Source organism: Empidonax traillii, unplaced genomic scaffold (genome assembly GCF_003031625.1).
Source record: "Empidonax traillii isolate 1590-97213 ecotype Southwest subspecies unplaced genomic scaffold, ASM303162v1 scaffold382:size1915631, whole genome shotgun sequence".
Classification (NCBI taxonomy): domain Eukaryota; kingdom Metazoa; phylum Chordata; class Aves; order Passeriformes; family Tyrannidae; genus Empidonax; species Empidonax traillii.
In genome coordinates, this window is record NW_020955575.1 from 1,308,206 (window position 1) to 1,323,420 (window position 15,215).

The following is a 15,215-nucleotide window of genomic DNA, read 5'->3' on the forward strand; positions in this document are numbered from 1 at the left end:
TTCCATACAATTGTTGCAATTTAAGGGATGAAACAACACGATTGCTTCTTGAAATGTTCAAATTTTGTGCAGTTTTTTGAAGTTATAGTGCAGAAATTTTTAATAATTCTAGTTTTGGTATAGTATCTGACCCTTCATTAGGAGAAGGGAGGATGAGTGTAGAAAAGCGTGGTGGAGGAAGACAAGGAACATGCAGTTTCTGCTGCAAAGGAGTTGTGCATTTCATGGAGTGCCACAAGTAGTGGACATATGAGTGTTACTTTCTCTACTCAGTAATATGAAATATTTAAATGTGTCTGTGTCTCTTCTTTGTCTCACATTACTTGTAATGCAGAAATCGTGCAGCTATGACCAATCTCTGGTTCCTGAAGATAAAGAGGGAATAACAGTCAAGAGAAGTTTAGCAAATTTTTATTACATTCTTCATAACATTCTGGGGACATTTAGGAGGAGGGATAAAGAACAGTTAATTAGAAGTGAATAATCAAATATGTGTAAGTGTTTAGCTAGTTCAGCTTATGATTCATGTCTTCTGTGTGCAAACAACTGAAGACTCATCTTGTGAGAGGCAACCTGGTATTTTAGTAGTTGAGCTTTTTCCTGTGAGAAGCAAGCAGAAAGGATTTTGATAATTAAATTCTTGAATCTCTTTTATTCCCCTCAAGAAGAAAGATGAGAAATTTTAAAGATTGGTTTGAATCTTTAAATGACCTCAGTCAAGAAGTTCTCAGGTATGGTAGCTCTGTTATCTCTAGACAGGGTCTTCTTATATACCATGTATAATGAATTAATAAAATGATAGCCTGCAACTTCAGGAATGTTCCTGTGTCGGTACTTACTTCCTTCTGAGTGTGAATGTAATTTATGTCTTTGGGTCAAGTTATTCAGAATAAAAACCTATAAGACAATGAGTTCAGAATGGTAATTTCACATTATAAAAGATTTGTAGTGTTGATTTAATAAAACTAGCTGGGTACAATATTTTAGCTGTTGAATTAATCTTGAAATATTACTGACAGTAACAATCGTGGGGCCTTGTTATGGTCTCAGGACTTTGTTGCATATCTTGTCAGGGCCAGAGCATATCCTGCTGCTGGAATCTATTGTCTGCACCATAGCAGAGAATTCAGCCCTTGCAGGTTTGGTTAGAGCTTTAGAAAAAGGTAAACCCCTCAAACGTATTGAGTCATATCGTTACACAATGTGGAATATGTAAAATAAAAGATGTTCTTTAATGTTTGATCTTTGTATACTTTCAAGCCTAACCAACAAGAAGGGAGGTTTAATCCCTTAAATGGATAGCAGCTAACAAGCTCTAAGTGAGATCCAGGTGTTAGAAAAACAAATTACTTGTTGGTAGAATTACCATGTTAAGGTTTAGGGCTTGACATGCTTCAATGACCTCAGACGTGGGGGAGGTTAAGAAAGCTTGGGAAGAAGGGTGCCCACTGATAGTGGACACAAAGAATGCAGAATTTATGTGCCACAAGGACGTCTGACAGAACTCCTAAGATAAAGAAGAAATTATAAAGACAACTTAGCAACTGTGCTGAAATCCATTCCAACTGGGTAAAAGGTAATTCTGGCAGGAGCTTGTGGCCACTGACCCACAGATCAGTGGCCCAAGAAACTCACCGACTCAAAAGGAGAGAAAGACTGAGCATGGGACTAATTAGCATTGGAAGCAAGAGAATCATTAACTAATAGAAGATAGAATACTAATTAATAGGAAAACTATGTAACTTGTAGTCAGTGAACACTAATTCCTTTGTTTGCTGAAATACATAAAGAGTAAAAAGTTTTTATAGTTTGTGTGCTTGATTTCTGGAATACTGAGCACCCAGGCTTGCACTACTCAAAAATGAATAATCAATGTCTCTCTCGAGTGTGTAATTATGGCTTTGTTGCACAGCGGGTAACAAATCCAATTTTTGTGGGCAGCAATCTCCGGTGTGAGTTTGTCATGAGAACTTAGACAATATATTCCATATTCTCTGAAAGGATATTTTCAAACCATATTTAAAGTATTATACTTGAAGAAATTTTACATCTAAAAAAAATCTGCATAGTATAGCAAAAGGAGCTGAAGAAGAGAATTTGCCGATATATTTCTGGAGTGTAAAACCAGGAATCCCAAACGTGTGCTTAAGACACAAGACTAAGACATAAGATTTTCATGGACTGGATCTGTTCCTGTAATTAATACTTATGCTGATGAGCATTTATATATCTGCATATATCCCTTTGTGCCTATTGTGAAAGAAGCTATCTTAGTGTAAATTCAAAATAATTGAATCAAAATAGGGGTTTTTTTTGGTGGTTGTGATTTTGTGTCTGTAAATATATTGAGACACCTTGAAAACATGTAGAGATTATGATTTTCAAAATGGTTAAAAAGCCAACTGGGAAAGCAGGAACAGTCCACTAATCATATAGATATAATTTGAACCATCTTGGGCCTCAGACAGACAGGTATCAAGATGTGAAATGTATTAATATGTCTCTTATCTATGAATCCTTGATAATATATAAGATTCTGGTAGAATTGACTGTCTTTGTCAACAGAATCGGTCTTGCTAAAAGAAGTGTAGTATGTCCACATTATATAGAAAAATACACATAATCTCTCATTTCTTAGGTAGAATTTAGAAATGTGAAGCTATTTAATGAAAAGTTAATAATCATGTTTTTAGGACTTCTGCTGTGACCTAATCCTTTCTTCCCAAGAATTCCCAAGAATGTAAAAATGCCTTCAAGACTTCACTCTTTTTCCTTCCAAGGCCTGAGGTTTGAAAGGGAGAGCTAAGGAAAGAAACCATATGAAAATCCACCTGGAAGTTAATGTGCAACAGGTGTATTAATTTCTAGATGGATTCCCTCCATACTGTTCCCTCTGCAGCATGGATGAGACTGATGAGACATGAAGAAAACTGCAAGAAATGGACTCTGAAAGGAAGGACACAGCAGAATCCAGAAATGCCAGGCAAAGATCTTTCTGCCAGATACTCTGCCATCCATGTGTATACCCAGAGTAACTTAACTGAGCATTTCCCCGAGCAAAGTTTGCCTAATGTTTATTACACATGGAGTTTTTAATCATTTGTCTGCAACATTTCAAATATAAAGGGCAAACATATGTGTTTTGTGCTCATTCGTATTAAATACATTTAGAGTATGGGAATGTAGTGGATTATATTTAAAGCAAGCAGTTGGCTACAGGGAGGTTATTTAATTTGGACTTGATCCCACCAAATAATAATTTTTAACAAAATCAGTAACCAAAAGTCAGAATATTCTTAAATATAATTGACTTTACCTGGCTAAGTATGTAAGCACAACATTTCAGAATTTACAGAGCTGAAGCTTGTCAAACTGTTCCCTAACAAATGGGCTGGTTAAAAATTTGTTTACCTTTCCTACCTCTGTCTTGCATCAGATTAAACAATTTGAGGATCAGAAAATGAAAATATTTGTTTAAAATGGCATAACTTTTAAAAATATGATTTATTTTCTATCAGTGCTATCCTTCAGGAAGAAAATGACAAGGAAAAAAATCAAAAGCAGAACACCCTTTCTCTGGCTTTGTGACTCATTTCAGGTAAATGATTGATTCACAGTAGCTCAGAATCTAATCTAGTATGACCCAGTTGTATCAGGGTGAATTTGACCATAAAGTATTGCTCATTCCTGGAAGCATGAGTAACAAAGCATTGATTCAACAAACAATCTCTGTGATACTTTGTATTAGAATCAGCTTTTCAGCAAAGTAACAACGCTTATGTAGAAAAAGGGTGGTTTGGAGTTTATTCATTCATTTATTCATTTATTTTTTCCCATACTAATCTCTGAGAGACAGTGAGTGTAAATCATCTTTCTCTTTGTGTATTCACTCTCAATTCATTTGTTGAGCTAAAGCTGCTTTTTGGAGAAGCTCATACTTTAGCATATTGAAGACTTTCAGAAATTAAAGATTTTTAAAATGTAATCTCTTCGAGGAGGCAGAGAGGGAAAGCATTTTGCTGGAAGCTCATCTTGTTAAAAAATGACTGAATGATTTATAAAGTAGCATTCAAACTGATTTCATTGTTGAGGCTGGAGCAGATCACATCCTGAATTTGTTGCAGATTGGGCTATATTAATCTGCAGGCCAGCATTTCACAGCCATGAAGTTGCTGATTCCACCTCTCTCTTCTTTCATCTCTCTTCCCCATCTTCCATTGCCCCTTTTCCCTTCGTCTTTCCTCCCATATGTGTTTTTGTTTTCCTCTTCAGCTTCAAAACAAATTGGATTAATTCTGATTTAGTCTGAAGGGGTAGTGGAAGTCACATTTTTCTTTCTAAAGCTTCCTGCTAATGAAGGGTAGTGCTTGTATAGGTTTGTCTTTGGGTTTATTCAAAGCTCTCACACTTGCCAGAGCAGGTGATGAGGAGTGTATGTGAGTTCAGTTCAGTGAGCCATTGAGAAATAGGTTCTAGTTTCCAGGAGTAATAAAGGTTTGGTGTGGGTAGATCCTGAGACAGAGCTTTGAGTTATCATATGGCACATCACTCATTCGTGATTAACTCTCAAAGGCTTCAAAACAGTGACCATTTCATGGAAGATAAAGAATATATTGTATACTTGCACTCCTTCAACTTTCTTTGTGCCTTCAGTTCTGTTTTCTTGTCTCTTTTAAAACGGTATCTTTAGAAAGCTTCTCTCTCACTTTGTCTGTTTATACTGTGTGAAATGAGATCCTACACCCCCCCCCCCCCCCATTTCTCTTCAACTTTCATAAGGAAATATGCTGAAATTTAAGAGCTGCAAATAGGTTTTCAACATTTTCATGAATACAAAGAATTTTCATCCTCTTAAAAAAAAAAAAGGTGTTCTTCTTCCCATCTGTCAAAGTGCATAGACCTGTTTTCCAGAAAACAGATCCCTGCTGGTAGACACCAGAAAACTAGTAAGAAACCGTATGTGTCTCTTAGTAGCAGTAATTTTACAGGGTTTGATAGAGTTGACTAACATGACATTTCATTTGCACTTACAATCCAGATGTGTCTAGCAAAACTTACTATAGTTTAAGCATTTTGTGTTACTGCAGAGGTTTTAATTTGGATACCTTGACACATAGAAATTTCCTTCTCTTAGATTCTTGCTTGTAATATCAAAAGCTCAGAGACATCCTGAAAATTCATCATACTTGAACTGTTTCAGTAAAGTGAGGATGCATTAACGCATTTATGTTGTGAAAAGCTCTTGGTTCGTTTTTTTACCCACTGTTGTGCTGTAGCCTAGACAACATCCTCAGGTAAGGAGCTGGAGGAATCATTTAATCCCCTCTGTGTTCCCATGCAAACAACTGTATTTTGGTCTAAGATCACACATACCTTCAATAAGTATATTAGCAGAAAAAGGAGCATGGCCCACTTGGCAGCGCAAGATCTGGGGCTTCTGTTCCTGTCTCTCTGTTTGCATGTGGAGGCAGTCAGATCACTGAACTGCAGCATGCTCCAAAGGCTGATTAAGCATTCCGCCTCTTCACTACGCTCCTCTTTTTCACCCATCTATGCTACAGAATCAAAAAAAAAAAAAAAAAATAAAGCATTTGTACAGAAGGTTTGAAGATGTAAAAATCAAAATCTTTCACCACAGCCTTAAAGCCTGGAAGGAGAGTGAGCTGTTGATCCACAGAGAGATATCAGAGCCATAGCACGCCTGAGGAGGGCTGCTGGAGCATCTCCAGATTTCCCTTTGTTTAAAACTATGTCACCATTTGAAATCTAGCTAATGTGAAGAGAATTCATAAGCTGATTGCATGCAGCGCTTCCCTTGTTAGGGGTTAATTATTATGCGTCTTTCCTTGCACCATATGGTGGACTTTTGTTTGCTCTGAAATGCCTCTCTTTTCAACAGCTCTGCAGATTGGAAAGTAAAGCTCATTAGCTAACAAACGTTATCCTTTTTACTTACATTTTACATGGGTTTATATAATTTTACATATACTTGACTCATTGTCAAGTATAACTAGATACGGTTAATGAAAATTGATGTTTATTTTTAATATTTCTTTTTTTAAAAAAAAAAGTTATGGTAGTATTTTTTTTTTTTTTTTTAGTTTTCTATACTCTCTGTACTAAGAAAAAAGTTTTCTTTCTGTACTTCATTTCTCTGTTTATGATTAAGGATGACCACGAGCATGTGTACTCTTCAAATGACAAAAGTTTAAAACACTCGTTGCTACAGCATCAATGACATGCATCTCCAAGTTAAAGCTGATTTTATGAAGTCAAAGCTGCCTTAAACATATTTACTTTCATGATAATCTTAGCCTAGATGTGGGTACAGATAAGAAACAAGATAAAACAAAGTCAGGCGTATAGTTGCTTAAGCATTTCCATTACAGCTCTTCGGTTTTGGCTAAAATTTTTCAGACTGATGCATTTTCTGGGGATTTTTCCTTAGTAGTTTTTTGAAGAATACCAGGCTTTTGAAATAAAATATTAATCTTTTATAATAAGTGAAAAATGAAAGGGTGAAATATATTTTTTTATGACTTACTTATATATGCATATTTATTTGAACAAAACTTGGAGCAAAACAGCCAAAATTTTGAAATTTTGGCAAGGAAATAGTGATTATTGATTATTATTCTGCTTTTTTAATATTTTTGACAAAATTCTATTTTGATCTGGTGTAAGTAGATGTCTTTGGATAGTACATATTTTGCATGGACGTTTTATGGAGTTATGCCTTCTTGAGTGTTATGGAGATGTTCATAAACATTCATCTTGATGAATTCTTCAAACACAGGATAATGGAAAATGTTATTAATTGCACATATGTTACCATTATTTTTATATTTTTATGTAATTTTGAGCACACTGTAGGAGCTACTGGAAAAAATCATTACTATAAAATTAAAAGATTTATTCTATCACTGTTGCCAGTACCATGCCCTACTGGAATTATCACTGTCTGGGTATACCACTAACATTATTGATTATTAATGGTAGAATAAGAAAAGGAATCCTGCCAGTACATTAAAAATATTCAGAGAAACTGAATATGAATTCTTGTAGCATACTTGCGGTACACAGGTATGGAAAACATGCTTTAACTGGAACTAGCTTTAAATGAATCTTTATCCCATTTGCTCCTCCATTTTCATGTTTTTCTATATATTTTTAAGCTTTTTCTGCTTATGACCCATCTTTTTCAGGCTTATTGTAAACCTTTTCTCCAAAATCTGTTAAGAACTGTTGTACGGAACATTATTTGTCACAATTTGTGTCACGAATCAACTTTACAGTTTTTCTGTGGGACTGAGTCCTGCTATCCAAGATGGAAATAAAAGTACCCTATCTTGTTTCAAGATCATACTTCTGATAAAGAAAGAGGATGCAGTGAGTTATGTATAAAGCAAGGGAAAGTAGACATAATTCTGTTATTTTTCTGTTCTGAATATAATCTTATTAAATCCATGGAATTACAGTACTTTTCACACAATTTTTGGAAGTATCCTTAAAATCATCTCTCATGTGCAGGGCCATATAAAACTCTGCTATCAAACTAGCTGAAAGACAGTGTCGTTATCAGGTTTGGTTGTTGTGGTTTTGGTTTTTTTTTCTTTTTTTTTTTTTTTTCCCCAGACTTGTTCTTTTTTTCTTTCGGAACAGCATTTAAAGGCTTCCATCAGACTTCAAACTGACTACATTAGTCATTAGGTACACATATAGAAATACATTCTCCAACCCAAAAAGCTTTTACTCTAAGTAACAATGGCATGCTTTGCCAAGGACAAGGTGAAATGCTAATGTCCTGTTTACCACTCCTTCCAACTTACTGCACAGTGAAATAGACAAATGTCCTTGCTCTGAAGGACAGCTTTATGATTTGAACTTCAGAAACTTCCTGATTAATTAAGACATGCTCATTTATTATGCCAATTTACAATGGTTCTGTCTAGATAACAATAGAGATTCTTCAAATTTCTTTCCACCATTTTAGATGAAAATCTTTATCTGCTAGTTTGACACACATTTCCCATGTCTTCTTTCCTGAATCTCTGCCTTGAACTTTTTTTTTCTATTAGACATGACAGAGAAAACGTTACACAGCTTTTGAACTTTAGATTAGGAAATTAAGTCAAAAGTTGGTGAGAGTCTGAAAATTTCTGGGACTTGGAAAAGTTTAATTTTTGTGATCTAGAGTTGTTAAAATATCACTTCTCTTAAAAACTGATGAAATACATATTTAACTAGACTTCAGGTTTAAAAGCTCACAGTAAAAACCAGAAAAAAATATTTGTGTTGTCTAAATAAGTCACTATGCTAGTAGTTTTTGATTTTTGTAGGGTTTTTTTTAGAAACAGTACTAATATTAGAATAGTTTTACTATTAAAAGAATATCAATTATTACCAGGGAAATATTCTCATGACAATGACAACTTTGCTGAAATTACAGATATTACAAAGTATTGAATGGTATTCTTGCTTTTGGTTATTTTTGTGTCTGGTGTTATTTTGGCAGGTGGATAAATCCAAATAAATAAGTAAATAAAAAAAAAATTAATAATAGATATTTTTGTCCAAGTATTTGTAACTAGGTTATTCATTCTTGTATTTTAAAGAAGTGTTATTCATTACATATATTATGTATGGATTTTTTATTACAGTTATATAGAGACAACAATATGGTATATATTAGAATAGATATTCAGTGCTATATAATTATACTCTGGAGTGCTCATTTTTTAATCCTAGTATTATGAATCATGTGACTTACAGTAGTGAAGAATTTTCTTTTCAAAGAATACCGTAATATTTCGTGCACATGCGTAATAAATGTGTGCCTTTACAAACCAAACACTGAGTTACTGCTAAAGAGTTTTAAGTTATATTACTTTTATTAACAAAAAAAAACCCCAAAACCACCGTGTTATAATGAAGAAAACCAAATCCCACATGTAACATCAGAACATGTGAATTTAAATTTTGGTCTGAATTAGTAATTCAAAGAAGTTGTATAATATGGTTTAATTTTGTTCATTGTGCACAAATCCAAAACAATTTACAGATGTAATACATAAATAGAAATTAAGTTTTAGCATGCCCTGTCACTCTACTGATTTGTTTCAGCTAAAAAAAATTAACTTTATATCCCCATGGAAAAAGTCTGTATTTAAAAAAAAAAAAAGAGTAGAAAAAGTATTCCTTAAGCCTTCACTTTTAAAATAACTTTATGGCAGTCACTTTTTCTTCTGCCTTTGAAAGCCTCTTGTGCATCAAGTGAATAAAACTTGACTGTAATTAAAGGAACATATTTCGTACACAACTGCAATATAGACATTTTAGGGTGTCTTACCCACACACTCTGATGATTCCTGTGATACTCCAGCTCCTTACACTCAGTTCCTTTCCAGAGTAATTCTCAACAGGCAATACTAATAGTTGCTAAAATACATCATAAGTTTTCTTTGCAGTGCAGAACTTCTAGTGATTTTCCTATAAATTGACCTTAAACTGTAAAAAGAAATAGCAAGAATGCATGAGTGTAATTAATAAGTAAAAACTGAGCGTTTAATATTCAGCATTGTGTAATCTTAAGTCATACAAGCAGCAAAATGTTCAAATGGCATTTCCGAGACAACTTCTTTGAGTGACAGGAGCATTTTCTCTTTGAGCTGTGGCCAAGTCCTACATCTACAGAGGAAAAAAACTATTTGAAAGAGAGATACAGTGAGCTCATGATTTTGTTTCCCTGCATCTTATTAGCATATATCACTAGATTGATGTTTACACTTGAACAGACCCAGCTTTTAACACAGGAACAGCACTGTGAACTGAGTGCCCTGAATTCTCCTCTCACCTTGTTTTTAGAGGGGGATGTCACCATTTCCACCGTTAAGAATGGGTGAGGGAGTAAGTGTTGTTCATTTCAGTTTGAAACATCTTTTTGTTAGGCTGTTGCTCAGTGTTTTGTCATGCTGTGTTTTATACCTTATGCAAGCTTTGCTGACCTTTCTGGCAAGCATTGGCCAACTGAGATTGGAATCACACAGTAGATCATATTTTGAAAAAAACTCTGCTTTTCCAGACTCCCCTGGGACCATATATTTCTTTAAGGTTGGTCACATACACTTTCTAGATAAGGACTCTGGCCTAATTTTAGTGCTTTTCAAGTTTAGCACCTAAACAGAAGTCTCTATGCTAGTGATAAAGTTGGGGTTTTTTTAAGAACTCCATGAATCCAAGAACAAGACATAGGATGTTAGATCAGAATGTAACTTTAACTTAAGGAGTCTTGGAGATTTTATTTTTAAATTTGGTGCATCACTTAGAGCTTCAAGTTTCATGATGGTGAACCTGGGTTTCCTGGTTCGAAATCACCATTAGAGAATGAGGCATCCAGACACCTTCCATCACTGGGGCAGGTGCTGATGCTTAAGGTGCTTCAGTTCCCCCAGCTCCATTTTAGATGAAAATCTCTAACACCCAAGGTGGCTGTGTTTCTGTTAGTAATGAAATTCCTTGCTTTCCGTATTTTTTCCGATCGACATGCTTCAAAACTAGTATTTCACAGAAAGTTTTAGTAAAGGCTAATAAACAATACATCTTTTAAGTGGAATTATGGCTGTAAAAATTTAGATCATCAAATGAGAAAACCTATTTAAAGTAGATAAAATTTGCTATGGTAGCAGCTGGTGGCTATAAAACCTGCATTGCAAAACTCAGGATTGTCTTCACATACCCATGTTACTTTTTTTTTTTTTTTAAGGGAAACATAGTGTAGTGATTTATTGTATTATCAACATCACTCTGGTGGATTTTGTTTGTTTGTTTTGTGATATTTATTATTGATTGGTTAGGGGATGTTAATTATCCCAGCAAATTCAGTTCACTATTTCTCATGAATAAAAGAACATTAAAATGAGAAATTACAGTGTTATACCAAGAACATCTCTGTGTAATCAGAAATCTGTATCTAGCTCAAGAAAGATAGTATTCTGTCAGGACACAGAGATTCATTAATTGGCAAAAATCAATGTCCTGGCAACATAAAAGTCCAACAGCATTTATAAATATGCAGCAAATGCATCAATAAAGATGTGATAATTAAAGGGTCATCAGTTTAACACTTTTTGGTTTCTTTAATGTCATTAATGCACAAGTCATTTGTAGCATTGGTCGTTTCTGGTGAGCAGAATTATTTAACTGGTGAACAATAAAAACAAAGCAGGTGTATTAGCTTCTATTCACAGCTGAAGCTTCAATGAATCAGGTAGACGAGAAACAAAACAAAACCAAAAAAACCAAACAAAAAAAAAAAGTGCCAGGTGATACATCTTGAATAAAAGACCATAGCACAGCCCTTATTGCCAGAGTGTGAGTTAAAAAGTTAAAAAGCTGTATCCTGGTATACGTAATGAGGTTGTTGATTACCTCAGAGTGTGAAAGAATTTAAGTGGTAAAATAAACTTAGAAAGTTAAAAAGAAAGATGGAAACACCAAGATAGTAAGTGAAAGTGTATGTCTAAGAGAGAAATAGTTTTGCAGAGTGCATTAAATAAACCATTGTTAAGACTGGCAATTTCAAAATAACTCCCTTGAAATAACAAATCTTTTGAGAATTTGAAAAAACACACATAAATTCTATTTAGAAGAAAACTGTGTTTGAATGCCATGACAAAAGAGTCAGAAGAAAATGAAAAAGGAGAAATATTAATTTCATTAAGATCACTTCTTTATTCTAGTCACATAATTTTCTTTTTTTTTTTTTTTTTTTTTTTAACATTTATATCTGTGATTTAACACCAGGCTGCATGATTTTAAGGATGAAAAGACATAATTTGTTTTTCCAGCCCTTAGGATTCTACTCTTTGGGCCTTTTTCTCAAGAAAGAGGTCCTACACACTGTATCACATACTTTCCAGTCCCTTGGGGGATGCATGCTGGTAGTATGGATTCTGCCTACTAACTAGTCATTGTTCCAAAATGGAGAGGGATGGAGAGGAGTACCATATCCTAGTTTTATTTTAAACAGAATTTACCATTTGCAATTAAAAGGATGAAAGATAATTTTAGGATGTACAAAGCAGTCCAGTTTAGACAATCTCTGTTCAAACATAATTTTCTCTTAAACAAACCACTCAGTGCCAGTACAATCCTGATTTATTTATGTAACTTTTAATACTTCTCCTAATCTGCCATGGGCAAACATCACAGAGAAAAGTCTTCTGTAGTGATCTGTTGTGAGTAAAGGTTTAAGTTATGTAAGTTTCAGTTAAATTACAGTTAAGTAAAGGTTTTCCTGTAGTTATATTAGAGGAGCCCTAGAAGTATAACTTCCTGAAGTTGCTCTAAACTATATGTAAATTTGGGTCAGACCTCATATTCATCCTTCTTATGACTGGATATAGCCTTCCTTTTACAATATCACTATTTTGCTATATTTAAGAAGGTTGTCTTTTCCATGCTCTTTTGTTCTTCCACAGTAGAGACACCTAAAGTCTTTGTCATCATTTCATATTGTAAATTCTGTGGAATTTAGGCCTCATTAGGATCCAACATTTTGTTATTCAAGTATCACAACTTTATTTGAAAAATTTGAGTGCATTTGAGTGTGTGAAACAGCATTAATCATAGTTGAGTCAATGCTAGAGGAACTTTGTTTTTACATTTCAATATAGGCAAAACAAGAGAAGGTGGAAGGAAGACAGGAAGCCTATAAAGAAAAAAATTCAAATCAGTCTCATCATGCATTCATAGGAAAGAGATAGTAGGATAAAAGATGTTTAAAAGGAAGGCTGGCCTTCCTTCTTCTCTCGTCTGTTTTATTCTGGAAAGAGAGAGTTTTACCTGTATCAACTTCCATTCAGACAAGCCTGTGGCTCTATCCAGGAAAAGCTGATACTGACTAGGGGACATTTCTGCACCCTTTTCCTAGGTCCTGATTCCTGGAAGAGGGACTTTGCTGTGGAAACAAGGGAAATAAGAGAGTTTACTTTCAGTCCCAGAATGACTGGGGCAAAGAGTGCTGTTTAAGCAAAACCAGCATTCCTGCAAAACTGCCGCTATAACTGGATATATTGGAGACAATCTCGAAATCTGTACCTTGAGCAAATGTTAACACTGTCAATCCACCTTTCACTCTGCTGATTAGCAGCCTAATTAAGAGAGTAGTGTCTTCCTTTTGATATAACTTGAATGTTATAGTTCCGTGTTATAAAATGCCAGTGATTAGGTTATTCTTCATTTCACCATAAAAATAACACCACTAGATTTTTAAAAAACACAAAGTTCTTCTGTCACCTTTTATTTTTATTTGTATTTTATACCTTTGAGCTTTATTCTTTTAGGTGTACCATTAAAAATTAGTCACCTGTTAATGTGCTGAGGGCTTTAGGTACCTAAATGTTTCTTTGAAAAGAACTAAAGAACACCTGCAATGTCTTAAGGTAATAACTGTCAAACTGTCAGAGGCAAAAGTAACAAGCAAAAATATTTGCAACAAAAGAAAGGAGAAGACAGCCGTTGGAAAGGGAAGCAAACTATATTTATAAAGCTGGTTGTAAAAGCAGTTAATGCTAAACATGTGATGTTTATGCCAATAGAATGAGTCAGATGTGCTTCAAGTGAAATACTGTATTTTGAGCTGCCTAATGTCACCAGTGCCTGCAGGGACAGTTTGCTAACTCTCCGTGAATACGCAGCCAGCTCTTCAAAGTAATTCTCATTATGCAATCATGTAGCTTTAAAGGCATCCTCTCTTATTGATCTTGCTTTTGCATGATTCAACTTGTTAAGAAGAAGATAAAGCTCCTCTGATAAACATTGATATTCTATGGGTAAGGAGAATTCCTTTAACATTTTTATTGTCATTGTTTGCATCTATGCAGACAGCTTAACCTTCTGTAAGCCTCTGCTAAGTCACTGAATTTTTTTTTTTTTTTTTTTTTTTTTTTTTTTTTTTTTTTTTTTTTTTTTTTTTTTTTGTTATTTTTGTTTGGTTGTTGGGGTTTTTCCCCCTACAGTTAAACTTCCTTTAAACTCTAGACAGCTGCTTGCATTCCTGACCTTCTGGAACTACTGAGCCAGTACTGCAGATCAGTCACGGCACCTCACTTACTGTTATATAGTAAGGGCTGGGCCAAAATTTTTCCAGATTTTGCTTTCTGCATGTGGAAGTCAATGAGGCAGATGCAGGAATCTGATTTCTCAGAAAAAAAGCACTGATTGAAAAAACCACAACTTTTCCCTTCCTTCTTCCTTCTTGTGCCATATTCCCTGAGATATGGACTAATATGAAAACTAAAGGAAAGGAACAAAAAGGATAATTTCACACTAATTTAATCAATCTGCTTTTAAAATGCTAAAAAACTGTATTTTCTTTCCTGGTTTAGTTTTCTTTGAGGAGAATGGGATGGTTTGAAACCTAACTTGATATTAAATAGATATACAATAAATATATATATATATACATATAAAAGTACATTCTAAGTACTTTAAAATGCCATACTGACGATCTCCTTTGTTTTTTTTTAAATTCTTTTGCAAGCATTTTTCCAACAGAATTTAAAAGGGGAGGAGTACATACTTAACACTGGAGTATGTAATCTGGATGGACTGGCTGTACAGTAAAGTGTAGTGTTTAAGCAGAATTTGGGGTGATCCTGTAACTTCAGGCTAAGCACCGTCACTGAAGACACACACATACAGGTGTTGTGCTGTGGGTCAGCTGGCCAGCTGTCTGCATGTTACACTTCACAAACGTGCATTATTCACAATCCTAATTTATTGTGTATTTCTACGTATTTTGTTTATGTGCGTTTCCTAAAATGCAATCTTGTGGAAATTATTTGCAGAAACTTAAAAGCCTGTTTGTATCTATGGGGTGAGAGTGGTTTCTAGGGATCCTGGAGAAAAGTTAATGTCTGCAGCAGAAAGGTGGGTAGGTGGTAGACTCCATCTGCCAAACTTTGCTGTGTATTGCATATTGGCACAAATTTTAAATTCTAAGTAAACCAGACTCTTTAAGGGATATGCCTTGTTTATCTCTTGAAGAAGTGTGGCAGGTGTTTCTGCAATCCCTTAGAGGGAAGTCCAGCTACCCTAGCTGGGTGCCTGAGCTGTATCAGATAGAATGCCTCTCCATAGGCCTTTAAAGGCAGCCCCTTTCCCCAATTAGATTTCTTCTTGTGAGTGTTTTTTGGTGTTTACTGCATAGACTC

At 34.7% G+C, this 15,215-nt stretch overlaps 1 protein-coding gene across 3 annotated transcripts in view; it reads left to right on the forward strand.

Moving 5' to 3' along the window:
- Positions 1 to 15,215, forward strand: part of EPHA7 (EPH receptor A7) — a 150,664-nt gene that overhangs the window by 91,581 nt on the left and 43,868 nt on the right. The window lies entirely within an intron of this gene.